A 14,423-nucleotide genomic window follows, 5' to 3' on the forward strand; every position below is an offset into this window, starting at 1 on the left:
TTCAAATAAATCAGCTTTGGAGTTAGTGCAACCTTTTCACTTCAGGTTTTGCTTGTCTACACACGTGCCTACTGCCAAGGTACATCATTTTCGTACCTAGGTTTGACTACTGGCTTATAATCGCAGATTTTTCATTACAACGATATTTCAAAATAATGAATGATTTTTCGCGGTCCCGCAGGATTCGTTATATCGAGATTTGACTCTGCTTGAGATTCTTCTGAGGCGAGGAAACAGCCGAGCCGTCGATACTAGTCCCTCATGGCTTGGATTGACTGAGATGGCTTTTGCCGCTTGTGTTCACAGATTGCTTGCTTCGTGCCTACGTTGAGCTTTGTTCTTTTGCGTTTAACTCCTGATGCTCCTGATGCTTTGCACTTTCTTGCCTAGTTAACCTTTCTGCCTTTCCGTTCTGATTCTTTTTTGCCTTGTACTGTTTCCGTAAGGAAGCTAGAGAGTCAAGTTGGCAAGCTGCAATGCAGAGGGCTATCGAACATCCCATCTTCTTGGCGTCGTTTCTATTTGTTCGCGTAAAACAAACACTGCAAGCTGAAGTACAGTTTAGAACGACGGCTAGCCGCCTACGAAGAGCTCAGACCTTGTCAAGGCTGCATTGTTGACTTAAAGCGAAGCTGACATGCGGACCGCCTGAGGTGCAAAATGTGGCAGTTCGGCAGCGCAACAGAGACGAAAACCAGGAGCGTGAGAGGGAACCGCTTCCAGGACGGGACGCCCGGTCTCGGTTGCATGCTCGTACATCGCCTTTCTTTTGTCATCCTCTCACCGAAAAGCGTTAACGGCTTCATGGAACACATACTGTGCTTTAGGAAAGAAAACCTCAGTTCCCACCGCCACTGTAGGCACTTTTCTTTCTTCCTGTCATTTCTTTCTTATGCTTTTACTGGCCTCTCTGTTCACGTCCAGCAGAATTTCTTGCAACCACATGTTGCTGTTTTCCCGACTGCGGCGGCACTGCTGCTGCGCCCAGAAATCTCCTGGTTCCCCCCTTTCGGGGTCTTTCTTACGCCAACCCTCGGTTTGCTGTGTAAATTCCTCTCCGCTCTTGCGATCCCCCCCCCCCCCTTGCCCCCTCCCTAAAACGGCCCCCTCCCAAAAAGGTTTTGGGCATGTGCAATATGGTGCAGAGAAAGGGAAAAAAAAGAACGTGCTGCACTAAACACGTAAACAGGTTCGTTCCCTGCAAAACGGGTGTTATACAAAATACCCCTCACATGTGGGAATTGTTACATATGGCAAACTGGACGTTGCTTGAAGGTTAGACTTCAGGAGCACGGCGCAGCCGTTGAATCATTGGCGGAAGGTGGTGAACTGGCAAAACATAGTTGCTATTGCCGTACCTGCATGCCCAGGTTCCGTGGCACAATTTCCTGAAAAAAATTACTGACCCAACTTAACGGAAATTTTTGAAGCCTACAGTATAAAAGAAGAAAATGACCGTTGCGTAAGCACCACTTAAGTATACCTATCCAAAAAAGAATTCAATTGTCTAGATGCCAACTTGTGCCACTTGCGTCCCCGCGCCTGCTGTTTATCAGGTGTGATTATGAATTTTGTATAAACGAGGTTTTCCTTGTAGTAAACTTAAGTTGAAGTTGCGCGTTTTGTCCTGTGCTTTCTTTTCTTCGTCCCTGTTGCTTCGTGCGGTTGCAATAGCATTCCATAGTCAACCACCAACTAGCCCGCCTACATCACAACTGGAAAGACCATAGCACGAGTTATACGAATCTTGGTTGGCAGACTAATGTCTCTGCTCTTTACTAGGCGGTCAAGGCTAACTATGGCTCTCTTTCCCAGAAACAGGCGTCTCCTAATTTCATGTATTGCAGTCTCCTTCCGGGGTAATCTTGGAGCCCATGAAGAGAAAATCTGTCACAGCTTCCACTTCTTGTCCCTTGATGCTCCAGGACTTGATAGGGCAAGATGCCATGATCTTTGTCTTTTTAATGTTCAGTTTAAGCCCAAACTTCTCACTCTCTTCTTGTACGTGCATCAGAAGTCTCTTGAGTTCCACTTCACTTTCTGCCATTAAAGTGGTATCATCCGCATATCTAAGGTTGTTGATACGTCTTCCAGCAATCTTCACTCCAGCTGAAGACTCGTCCAGACCGGCCTTCCTCATGATGCACTCTGCATATAGGTTAAATAGGCAGGGCGACAGTATGCAGCCTTGCCTCACTCCTTTCTCAATCGGAAACCAACCAGTAAGACCATGCCCAGTTCTAACTGTGGCCTCTTGCCCTTCATCAGGTTCCTGAGGAGACAGATGAGGTGAAATGGAACTCCCATCTCTTGGAGAGCTTGCCACAATCTGTTGTGATCTACGCATTCAAACGCTTTCGCATGATCTATAATGCAGAAGTAGATTGGTTTCTGGAACTCTCTTGCTTTTTCCATGATCCAGGATGCTGCGGTATAGACCAGGCAAAAAAAAATGCCGCCATACCCGGTCGTAAGTGCGAGACACACCGAGGTGGCCAGCTGTGGGCAGGTCGTGGAGTTCTGTAACAGAGGAGCGGAGCTGCTTGGGAATCGCCAACAAAATTGGAAAATCGTCATTATGGAAGTTACGGCGGTAGAGGACACCATCCTGTACAACAAAAAATTGCAGAGAAGAATCCAGTTTTCGAGATGTCGGGCCCTTCAATTATTGAACTTAAATATGGTCATTGCGCTGTTCGTCTCCTATGTTGGCGAGATTGGAGAGGGCGAAGATGCAGGGGATGGCTTCTGTTTCACCAAGATCAGGGAGCTCTTCAGGATATCGACACAAACAGTCGGAGTCTGGATGAAGGTGCCCTGACTTGTACACCACGTTGTAGGAGTATTCTTGAAGGTGCAGTGCCCAGCAAGCAAGGCAACAGGAGGGATCTCTCAAGGATGACAACCAACCAAGCACGTGGTGGCCAGTTGCAACAGAAAAAGCGGCTGAATAAGTAAAGCCGGAATTTAGCAGCAGCCCATACAATGGCGAGGCACTCGCGCTCGGTAATAAAAAAATTATGTTCGGCGTTAGAGAGCAGGCAGCTAGCACAGGCAATGACGCGGTCTTTGCCGTAGTGATGTTTGACCAGCATTGCACTGATCCCATATCCGCAGGCGCCTGTTCGAACTTCAGTGGAAGCTGAGGGATCGAAATGAGCCAAGACCGGGGCAGATGTCAGTAAGCTAATAAGCGTTGAAAATGCACCTTGCTGGTCAGGGCCCTATGTGAAAGCGGTGTCGGTCTTAAGTAGGTTGGTGAGAGGATGAGTGATACGGGCAAAATCTTTGATAAAGCAGCGAAAGTAAGAGCAAAGGCCACCAAAGCTGCGCACATCCTTCGAAGACTGGGGACGCGGAAAGTCTTGACGACTTGAACTTTAGCCGGATCAGGTCGTACTCTGGAGGTGTCGGCCATGTGCCCAAGAAAAGTGAGTTGGCGGCGACCAAATTGGCATTTTGATGACGAGCTGGAGGCTGGCTGTACGGAACACTGTGAGAATACTGGTCAGGCGTTCAAGGTGCAAAGAAAAGGTTGGCGAGAAAACGACGTTGGCGAGGTAGCACAGACAGGTTGTCTATTTAAAACCGCGAAGAAGGGAATCCATTTGTTCAGAAGTCGCTGGGGCATTTCAGGGACTGAACGGCATGACTTTAAATTGGGGCAAGCCGTCTGGTGTGACAAAGGCTGTTTTTTCATGGTCCTGCTCGTCAACAGCAGTCTGCCAATTCTTGGACCGTAAATCGATGGAAGAAAAGTATTTAGCTCTGTGGAGGCAATAGGGCATCGTCGATTCTGGGAAAATGGTACACATCTTATTTAGCGATGCTGTTGAGATGGCGGTAATTGACAGAAGCGCCAGCTGCTGTCTTTATTTTTAAGCATAACTACTGGGGTGCTCTCGGGCTGATCGAGGGTTCGATATCTTTTGCAAGCATCTTGTCAACCTCCTTTTGGATTACTTGGCATTCTGCACTGGATATGCGATAAGGACGGCAATGAATAGGAGCACCATCGCCGGTGTTTATGCAATGCTGCACAGCAGCGGTTTGAGTCAAAGGGTGCTGATCGAAATGAAAAATGTTTCGGAAATATGTCAACAGACGGCAAAGTGCTTGAGCTTGGGGAGATCTGTAGTGAACATCTTATCATAATCTTGGAGACTGGAAACTTCAGGGAGTGAGCAGTCAGAAGAGACAGTAAACCGTTATTAATTTGAACAGCGTGAACATGAAGACAAAGGACAAGATAAAAGAAAGCCACAGTACAAGCGCTGACTCACAACTATGCCTAAGCCCTTTACTCCAAGTTTTTGAGTGACTTTTTGTGCAGCAGGTGAATCCAGGGGTTGTTTCACGTGATTGTTTTGTTTTCTTCATGTTTGTGTTTATCTGCGCCTTGGAGTAAAGGGCTTAGGCATAGTTGTGAGTCAGTGCTTGTACTGTGGCTTTCTTTTATCTTGTCCTTTGTCTTCGTGTTCGCACTGTTTAAATTAATAACGGATAAATACCAACTCGCCCAACAGAGTATCTTGGTAATGGACAATAAACCGGTGGTCACAACAGAAAGATCACATTCATTCACAGGACAGAGCGGCGAGCGAGACGCCTTGAGGGAGGGGCTGGATTTATGACGCAATGCCTCAAATTTCAGAACGGGGAGGCATGTTTGGTCTGCGGTCATAGTGACGACAATATGAGCAAGGGCAACACTTCGCGTGGGGGGAGCATCAAGGGTTGGGGTAACGATATAATGTCCATCGGGAATAGGGGGTACAGAGCAAAAGGTGGCTTAAGTTGTGGCTTCAGGTGGCAGGCGGACAAAGTCGGCATTAAAGGCGGTGCACAATAATAGATGGTGGGTCGAAAGCAAAGGGAAGGTCAAGTTCAACAATGCTTGTAGCAAAGTCTATGATGGCTGCATGGTCAGAAAGAAAGTCGAGCCCAAGAATGACGTCGTGAGGGCAGTGCTGTAGAACTGTGAACAAGACTGTAGTATGGCGGCCAGATATCATTACACGGGCAAAGCACAAGCCAGATGTTGCGCCATCTGTGACACCCACAACCTGTATAGAGGCAGGGGTCAGCAATTTTCGCAAGCGACACTCCAGTTCGAGGCTCATGACAGAAACATGTGCAGCGGTATCAATTAGGGCTTGAAGGGCTGTTCCATTAACGAGTACAGTAAGCAAATTACAGCGCGCATGAAGAGCTAGACGAGGATTTGTGATCGTGGTCCCTCTGCAGCATCGCCTCCAGATGCTGCAGCATCTAGTTTTCCGTTGGGGAGCGGCCATAGGAACCTGGAGATGAAAAGCAACGGCGTTCGGGTGAACGGGACTGACGGCGGTGTCGGGAGGGCATTCAGTTGAGGCGGGAAGGCTCATTTTCAGCGGCAGCTCTTGAAAGGTCGTAACAAGGCGAGAAGGGAGGAGAGCAGTCATCCTAGGTAGAAGAGGATGGAAGGCGGGACCTTTGTGGCTGGAACCATCGATTTTGGCAATAACGCATGATATGGCCGATGCAGGAGCAAGCAAAACAAATAGGCCGGTTATCAGATATGTACCAGTTGTCCGGATTACGTCGACGCAAGGGGACATAGGCAGGTCAGCTAGGATAAACTGGGCGATTTTCAGTGTCATAAGTAGGTCAACCACAATAAACGGTTTGAACATCGGCGGCAGTGGGCGGGCTGATGACAATAATGGATTTGAAGCTCAGGATGGCGAGCTCTTGGCAGAGAACAGCCTGAATTAATAGAATGTCTGAGTGATGACCATCAGCGCAATGTGGCAGCAAGGTAGCGGGAGAGATGGCCTTGAGTTCGCGGCGGACGATACGGGTCACATTTTTGGTCTATGTTGGCTGGTGTTAGGGTGGCAAACCTTGACAAGATGATGTCGGAGTAGTATTAGGAAGGCGAGCAAATGACGGTGTGATGTGATGACTTTTGGCGTCTTCAAAACGGCGGCATTCTTTTATGATGATATTAACTATGTGGCAGTCTTTGTATACAAGCAAGTTGAATCAACACATGACCAACTCTTTGGGACTACATGTGATCCACTTTGTGGCAAAGGGCAAGCGCATACTGATTGTAGGCCACAAATGATTTAATAGATGTCTGGACACAGGTCTTGAGGGTTCTCTTAGCGTTAAGCTCTCGGCTAAGGGGTTTTCCAAAGAGTTTGCGGAGCTTCTCTTTGCAAGCATTCCAACTTGTCAACTGGTCCTCGTGGGTCTTGTACCAGGCTAGCGCAGTGCCTTCAAGGTAAAAAACATTGGCTAGCTTAAAGGTGGGGTCCCAGCGATTATATTTGCTGACACGTTCGTACCTGTGTATCCATTCTTCCACGTTGGCAGTGTCCATACCAGTAAAACAGCCAGGATCTCGCGAGTGGGTGAGGATGACCAATGGTAAGGCCTCCGGTGGTGTGGGGACGGTATCCTGAGGTATCGTCGGGTAGGAAACTAGGTGGCCGCTGCGGAGTTCCGTCGTGCGAGGCTGACGCCGAGATCAACGACTGCACCTCTACCAAGATGTTACGTGAAGACAATCTATTTACTTTATATTTACAAGACAGCAATTGGCATAGCAGCAAGCAGCACCATGGAAAACAGTCCCACTTTGTCATTTACCTTGCTGTGAGGCAAGGGAGGGAAACACTTCGTCCTCATCGTCTCGTAACAATATCAATGAGGTTTTACTAGGTACAATGCACCAAGCAGTAATGGCAACTTATCACCATGTAACGTCCGCTGACAGCTTTTGCCCTGTTGAATGCCACTGAGGCACACATATAACTTGCTATCAAATGTGGCTTGGCACACACAGAGCTGCTCCAAATGGAAGGCTCAAAATTCAAATGTGTCTTTCTGTAATTTGGGTCCCTCTCTTTGCTGTGGAACATGCACTGCTGCAGTTCAATGCAGAATATGCTGTAAGAGCCGAGTCTGAACCTCCCAAACATCGGCTCTAAAGGACTTACACCACTTGACCGCTTAAAAAAGGAAACGGGCACTTCAGACACTGGCAAAAATAACATCATTCTTCAATGCATTCAGATTACTGCCCAGGTGTATTTGTGCAGTTGGAAGACTTTTTGTGGGCATAAAATTGTTTGAAAATGTATTTTTTTTTTTTCTTTTTCTCAAAACCATAATTTGGCACAGTAGCCGTCTTGGAGTTGCAATATCTCTATTGTATCAACACAGTAATTTTTTTTTCTTGCTGAAATCAACTCTTATGCTCCGTAGTAAGAGTAACTTCATTTTGACTAGGAAAATTTGAAACCGATACCACACAAGATATACGAACGACGAGACACAAGCGCTTGTGTCTCGTTCGTGAATGTTTTGTGGTTGTGTGTGTTAGCCCCGTTTCAAATTTTCCTATAGTCAAAATGAGCCAACTCGCCCAAAAAGAAGTGTTAGTGAAGTAAATTCATTGGGTTTTATAATAGTAACATTATTTTGTTTCAGCAGCATGAAATTTGCTCGACCAAATTGGTCTTGCAGGCTCCATTTTGTTTTACTGCATTCTTGAGATGGTACCTTGGTATGTAAGATTTTATCCTGGCTTCTATTCGAAAATTTTCCACCTTCAAAAGAGGAACATGGAATTAGGGTTTATTCCCAAAATACTTGTTGACAGAGGAAAAAGGAATGCAGATTTGTGATCGCATAAAACTGTATGAACGACTGAAGTTTCATCGCAATGCACCCTCAAATAAACTTTTGTCAAAGAGGGGTGTCACCTCTTCGTGTGGCCTCCAGTGGAGCAGCAAAAATTTTCAAGTGAACTTAAAGCTTGAATTGTGGAATGGGCTTGCAAAAATTGCCGAAAGCAGTCCACATTAAAGTAATGTTATCTAAGCAGCATGTGCACGACGGTTGCCTGCAGTTATGATGAAACCCAAGTTAAAACGAGTTTTTCCTGGTTCTGTCTAGCGCTTTCCGGACACCGTCGGGAAGGTTGAAGGGTTGCTCCAAAATCATAAAACCTTTTTCACACTTTGCTTTTGCATTACGGCAAAGTGCACAATATTGTGGAACTGCCCGTGACCAGCTGGAAGCAGAATCTGGATACACGCGAAGGACACATGCACATGCATTAGAACGGCATGACGCCATCCCAAAACAAAAAAATTAAAGAATATTGACGCCCCGAGCTGCGTTCATTTGCAGCCATGGGATGACATGAAATAAAAGACGATATATAACTTTACGATTAAACAAAAATTAGTAGCTGTGAGCTAGCGCATGATCGGGTTAATTGGAGGAATATGGGAGAAGCCTTTGCCTGTCAGTTGGTATAGTCCAGTTGATAATGGCCATGACTAGCTGTGAACAGCAAAATGTGCTTAGTATGCATTTAATGCCATGAGCCTGCTCCAGAGTGCTTCGAAATAGCCCATAAATTGCTCCAAACATGTTCCGAAATAGGACTTTTGCTGCTCCGAGAAGCTAGAGCCTGCTTCCACCCCTGTAAGGGAATTCTGACTGCAAAGGCAGCATGTTGAGTTTTGCTGCTGCTTGGGAATAGTCGGTAAAATCAACTGCAGACAGCCAGCACAATTTCCAGGATTTTTTGGCTGGCCATTCTCGTTATCGACGTCTCCCTTTTGTCAATGCATTAAAAAAGTGTCCCCTTGAGAAAAAAACTCCATTGAAAACTAGACTGCAGTTTGATCACACTTGATACGGTGCAGCATGGCCGTAAGCAATGTGGAAGGCTCCAAATTGTGCAGTCATTTCTAGCAGGCTAGTAGATGTACCATGTCATAGAGGCGCATTCAAAAATTGTGCTGCAAGAAAAAAAAACTAGAAGACTAAACTTTGTGTCTGATCACATGCTGATTGGCCCAGTGTATCTATAAACAATGCAAAAGGCTTGGATTGTCGCGAGAAGTTTTCGTTAGGCGGTAGAGAAACAGCAAGCAAAAGTAACAGCATGGATTGCTCTCGTTATATGTAAGGAAATTTTTCATAATGTTCAACTTTTGTTATGTTATTTTTTTGTCGCATGCAAACCCAGCCACTGTTACCCATGCTTTCCCACCCACTTTTCAAATATATGCATTGTCTCGCTCTGCAATAAAATAACCAGTTGAAGTCTGCGCTGTGTTAATGTTTCTTTCTCCATCTGTCAAGGGCGGTGTTTTGTTTTCCTGAGATAGCCTATGAATACTTCTCTGCATGTCAAGGGGGATTCCAACTGAACACCTGCCATATGTTTCGCACGCACCTTTCCCTGGAGACGATCTGAGGGCACAAGGAAGCCAACTTGCGTGGTGCAGAGAAAACCACCGCCACATTCTTGAGGTTGTGGGACACCCTGTGAATATAGGGTATAACTACCGGTCTGATCTTTGGCCGACCACCACCTTCGGGGGGTGTTCCTACTTTGAATCTTTTGCAGAAGCTTCTCTGCCGTAGCGGCTATGACTGACAGCGAAACCAGCTTTCTGTAACTTTCCAACCTGATTATTGAGGCTTTCACTCACCAGGTGAACACATGAATTTTGCAAGGCTTCCTTCAGACAACATGGCACTGATGTGTTTTGCCATCTTGCAATGTGCAGACAAATAGCAGCAGGTCTTTTCGGGCTCAAGTACATTCAACACATGTGATCTGGTTTTAAACTGAAGTAATGTATAAGAACTGCAGTCTATTATGGTCAGGTAGTTTGTAGGTGAAGGTTTAGACATGTAGTCTCTTGCATGAAGTCCGTGTGTGTCAAACTGGGTTGCTCTTTAAGAAAAATCATCATCATCATCATCAGCCTGACTATACCCACTGCAGGGCGAAGGCCTCTCCCATATTTCTCCACTTAACCCGGTTCTGTGCTAGCTGCATCCACTTGACCCCTGCGAACTTCTTAATCTCATCCGCCCACCTAACTTTCTGCCGCCCCCTGCTGCGCTTTCCTTCCCTTGGAATCCAGTTTGTTACCCTAAGCGACCATCGGTTATCCTCTCTTCGCACTACATGTCCTGCCCATGTCCATTTCTTCCTCTTAATTTCCACTAGAATGTCGGTAACTTGAGTTATTTCTCTGACCCACTCTGCACGCTTCCTATCTCTTAATGTTACCCCTACCATTTTTCGTTCCATAGCCCTCTGGGTTGTCCTCAACTTAAGTAGAACTCTCTTGGTTAGCCTCCACGTTTCAGCGCCATAGGTGAGTACAGGTAAGATGCAACTGTTATATACTTTCCTCTTTAGCGATACCGGTAAGCTGCTAGACATAATCTGCGAGTGCCTGCCAAATGCGCTCCATCCCAATCTTATTCTTCTTGTTATTTCCTTTTCATGGTCCGGATCTGCGGTTACTACCTGTCCTAAGTAGACATATTCGCTTACTACTTCCAGTACTTCGCTACCTAATGTAAACTGCTGTTCCTTCCCGAGGCTGTTGAACATTACCTTAGTCTTCTGCATATTGATTTTCAAGCCTATCTTCCTACTTTTCCTGTCTAGGTCATCAATCATTATTTGTAGTTCATCTCCCGAGTTGCTTAGCAAGGCAATGTCATCAGCAAATCGCAGATTACTGAGGTATTCTCCATCTACCCTTATCCCTAACTGCTCCCATTCCAAGTCTCTGAATACTTCCTCTAAGCAAGCTGTGAATAGTACTGGGGAGATTGTGTCTCCTTGCCTAACACCTTTCTTTATGGGAATTTTGTTACTTTCTTTATGCAGAACTATGGTTGCTGTGCAGCCACTGTATATATCTTCCAGCACTTTCACGTACGGCTCGTCTACCCCCTGAGTTCGCAATGCCTGCATCACCGCCGAGGTTTCAACTGAGTCAAATGCTTTTTCGTAATCAATGAATGCTATGTATAAGGGCTGGTTATATTCCGAGCATTTTTCTATCACCTGATTGACGGTATGGATATGATCGATAGTAGAGTACCGTTTCCGAAACCCTGCTTGATCCTTTGATTGATTGAAGTCTAAGGTTGTTCTGATTCTATTAGCGATTACTTTAGTAAATACCTTATACGTAACAGACAGTAAGCTGATTGGTCTGTAATTTTTAAGGTCCTTAGAGTCCCCTTTCTTATGAATGAGGATAATGTTTGCATTCTTCCATGGTTCCGGTACCGTCGATGACACCAGGCACTGCGTATACAAGGTGGCCAGTTTTTCTAACACGATATCCCCCCCGTCCTTCAGCAAATCCGTAGTTATCTGATCCTCTCCAGCTGATTTCCCCCTTTTCATAGTTTCTAATGCTTTCTTGACCTCGTCCTTCGTCACTGGTGGAACGTCTGAATGTTTTTCCCTACCGCCAATCTCATTACGGTCCTGACTACTTTGGCTACTGTAGAGATTTGTATAGAATTCCTCGGCAACTTTGACTATCTTATCCATATTCGTGATGACGTTGCCCGCCTTGTCCCTTATTGCATACATCTGGTTTTTGCCTATGCCCAATTTCTTCTTTACCGCTTTAAGGCTTCCCCCGTTCTTTACAGCATGCTCAATTTTCTCCATGTTATACTTCCTTATATCGGCCACCTTGCGCTTATTGATTAGCTTTGATATCTCGGCCAATTCGATCCGGTCTGTTGGATTGGAAGCTTTCATTCTCTGGCGTTTCTTAATCAAATCTTTCGTCTCCTTAGACAGCTTACCGGTATCCTCTCTAACTTTCCTACCGCCTACTTCAACCGCGCACTCAGTAATGATATTTCTGAAACTATTGTTCCTTGCCTCAAGGGTAATGTCGCCATCCTCAGTTAGAGCTGAATACCTATTCTGTAGCGAGATCCTGAACTCTTCTGCCCTCCCCCTCACCGCTAATTCGTTGATGGGTTTCTTTCTTACTAATCTGATGCGTTCCTTCTTCAGATTTAGGCTAATTCGGGACCTCACCATCCTGTGGTCACTGCATCTCACTTTCCCGATTACCTCTACATCTTGCATAATGGCGGGGGTTGAACACATTATGAAGTCTATTTCATTTTTAGTCTCCCCGTTCGGATTTTTGCATGTCCATTTCCGGTTCTTTCGTTTGCTGAAGAAGGTATTCATGATTCGTAAGTTATTGCGCTCTGCAAACTCAACTAGTAACTCCCCCCTGCTATTCCTAGAACCAATGCCATAGTCACCGACTGCCTTGTCTCCTGCTTGCTTTTTCCCTACCTTGGCATTGAAGTCGCCCATTAGTACAGTATATTGCGTCTTTACTTTTCGCATTGCCGATTCTACATCTTCGTAGAAGCTTTCAACTGCCTGGTCATCATAACTACATGTAGGTGCATAGGCCTGTACAACCTTCAGTTTATACCGCTTATTAAGCCTAATTGCGATGCCTGCCACCCTCTCATTAATACTATAGAATTCATCGATATTACCCGCTATATACTTATTGACAAGGAAACCTACTCCTAGTTCTCGCCTCTCCGGTAAGCCTCGATAACACAATACATGCCCATCCTTCAGTACAGTATATGCCTCATTCGGCCTCCTAACCTCACTAAGTCCTATGACATCCCATTTCATACCTTCTAGTTCCTGTAAGAGCACTGCTAAACTAGCTTCACTAGCTAGGGTTCTAGCATTAAACGTTGCCAGGGTCAGTTTCCAATGGCGGCCTGTCCAGCAGAGCCAGGCTTTCTTAGCACCCCCTGCTGCGTCACAGGTCTGACCGCCGCCGTGGTCAGTTGTTCCGCAGCCGCTGTGGAAGCGCAGCGCTGCGGAACAACTGACTGACTGAGGCTGGTGACTGAGGGTGACTGAACGCTGGTGACTGAGGGCCGGGGTTTTGTGGAGCTTATCATGAGAGGTTGCGGCCAATTACTGCACCAGGGTGGCCAACTCCTGTTCTGGTGAGGGAGTGCGTTGCCGGAGGTGTTCACCGGCATCAGGTCGCACCCCAAACCTGTTTATGCAATTCCATCGACACGCGGATTTTTTTTTTTTTCTTAATCCGGTGGAGAATTGCGCGGCACCGGGATTTGAACCCCGGTCCTCTTGCATGCGAGGCGGATGTTCTGCCGCTACGCCACCGCTGCACTCAGATAGTCTCTAAGAAAAATCAGATAGTCTCTAAAAACTTTAAGCAATAGATTGTCTAAACAGCGCACCAGGACACTATAAATGTTGGCCAAGAAAATTTCTCAGAATATGTGTGACACAAGTCCCAATGCAAATGGCCTGGCATTAAACATGAACCTGGTTGTTAAAAGGTACAAAGGTGGACTCAAGATAAAATTCTAGGAGTGTCATGAAATTGCCCAGTGTTCACCTGCTAGTGTTCCGAGAATCCATGAGACAGTTATCTTCAATAACTGAAGACCAGAAATGGCGCATTTTGCAGAATGGAAAGAATAGGTTTTCTATGTCATATGAGAATGCGTAAAATGCAGCTGAGGAACCCTGTAAGAATGAGACCACAAGAGTTCTTTACTATGAAAGGGTCTTGTACTCAGAGCTGTCGGTGCTAGCAAAGTCAACACCACTCTAGAAAAGTGTTAGGGAGAAATTGCTAATAAAGAGACATTCGAACTGAGTTGTCTAGGAATAATTGCCGGACGGTTTCTGATTATAAACGGAGAAAAAATCCTGTTGTAGTTTCGTTAGAATATGAATGGTTGAGAAACCCTGAAAGTTGCCCTTTAAGGTGATGCATGCAGATTGAGAATAGTAATATGTTGCGAGTATGGCACTGCGTTAGCAACCTAGTTATCCTCATTTCTATGCTGGTTTCTTGTAAAACATGGGCGAGTACGCCTACCTTCTTATTGTAAGTCTTGTTTCCTTGGAATTCACTCCTTAATGTTGAGGGATCTTTTAATTCCACATGCCAGCTGGTGCTCGCTTCATTTCTTGCAAATGTGCAGTGCCTAGAGTGATACTGAGTGGAGGCGTTGTCCTACAGGAGAACCTGTACTCGGAGCTGTTGGTGCTAGCAGAACACACAGCCACTTCGGACATTGGAGCCACCATCAGGCTGCAGGACTTGGACTGAAACCCTTTTGCTCAAGACAAATAAAAGTGCCCTCTGATTTCCATGGCGTCTGCTTATTGTGGTCTCAGGTGCTATCCACTTTGAGGCGTATGAGGTGCCTTGCATGCATACGCCATGTCTGCGAACCAGGCCGGGCTAGTTCATTTCTGACGCAACTATGTTAGATGATGCAGGCGATAGGATAGGCTCATCTGATGAGGCTGACCTTTATATACAAGTGTTGCAGGATTTTGTCATTGACAATGTGACCCTGCCGATTTCATTGTTCTACAGATATGTAGATTAACGCATGTGGGGAATGGTAGTTGCAACAGCTGCACCAAATGAAAATATTTCTACATGCTGCTACAACATGTTTTTTGCTCGCTTTTGCACAGACCTTTGCTAGAAGGTCACCAAGAAAACTTGGCAAGGGCAAAACTGAAACAGCGCATT

At 45.9% G+C, this 14,423-nt stretch overlaps 1 long non-coding RNA gene across 1 annotated transcript in view; it reads left to right on the plus strand.

The window, feature by feature from the left end:
* Window positions 1–14,031, plus strand: part of LOC146187497 (uncharacterized) — a 34,569-nt gene extending 20,538 nt beyond the window's left edge. Inside the window, exon 2 of the long non-coding RNA XR_014708244.1 lies at window positions 13,899–14,031. This is a non-coding gene — a long non-coding RNA (uncharacterized LOC146187497). The remainder of the gene's footprint in view (window positions 1–13,898) is intronic.
* The last annotated feature ends 392 nt before the right edge of the window (window positions 14,032–14,423 follow it).

The sequence above is a fragment of the Amblyomma maculatum genome, chromosome 6 (assembly GCF_055883805.1).
Source record: "Amblyomma maculatum isolate TAMU_Amacu chromosome 6, ASM5588380v1, whole genome shotgun sequence".
In the NCBI taxonomy this organism is placed as follows: Eukaryota; Metazoa; Arthropoda; class Arachnida; order Ixodida; family Ixodidae; genus Amblyomma; species Amblyomma maculatum.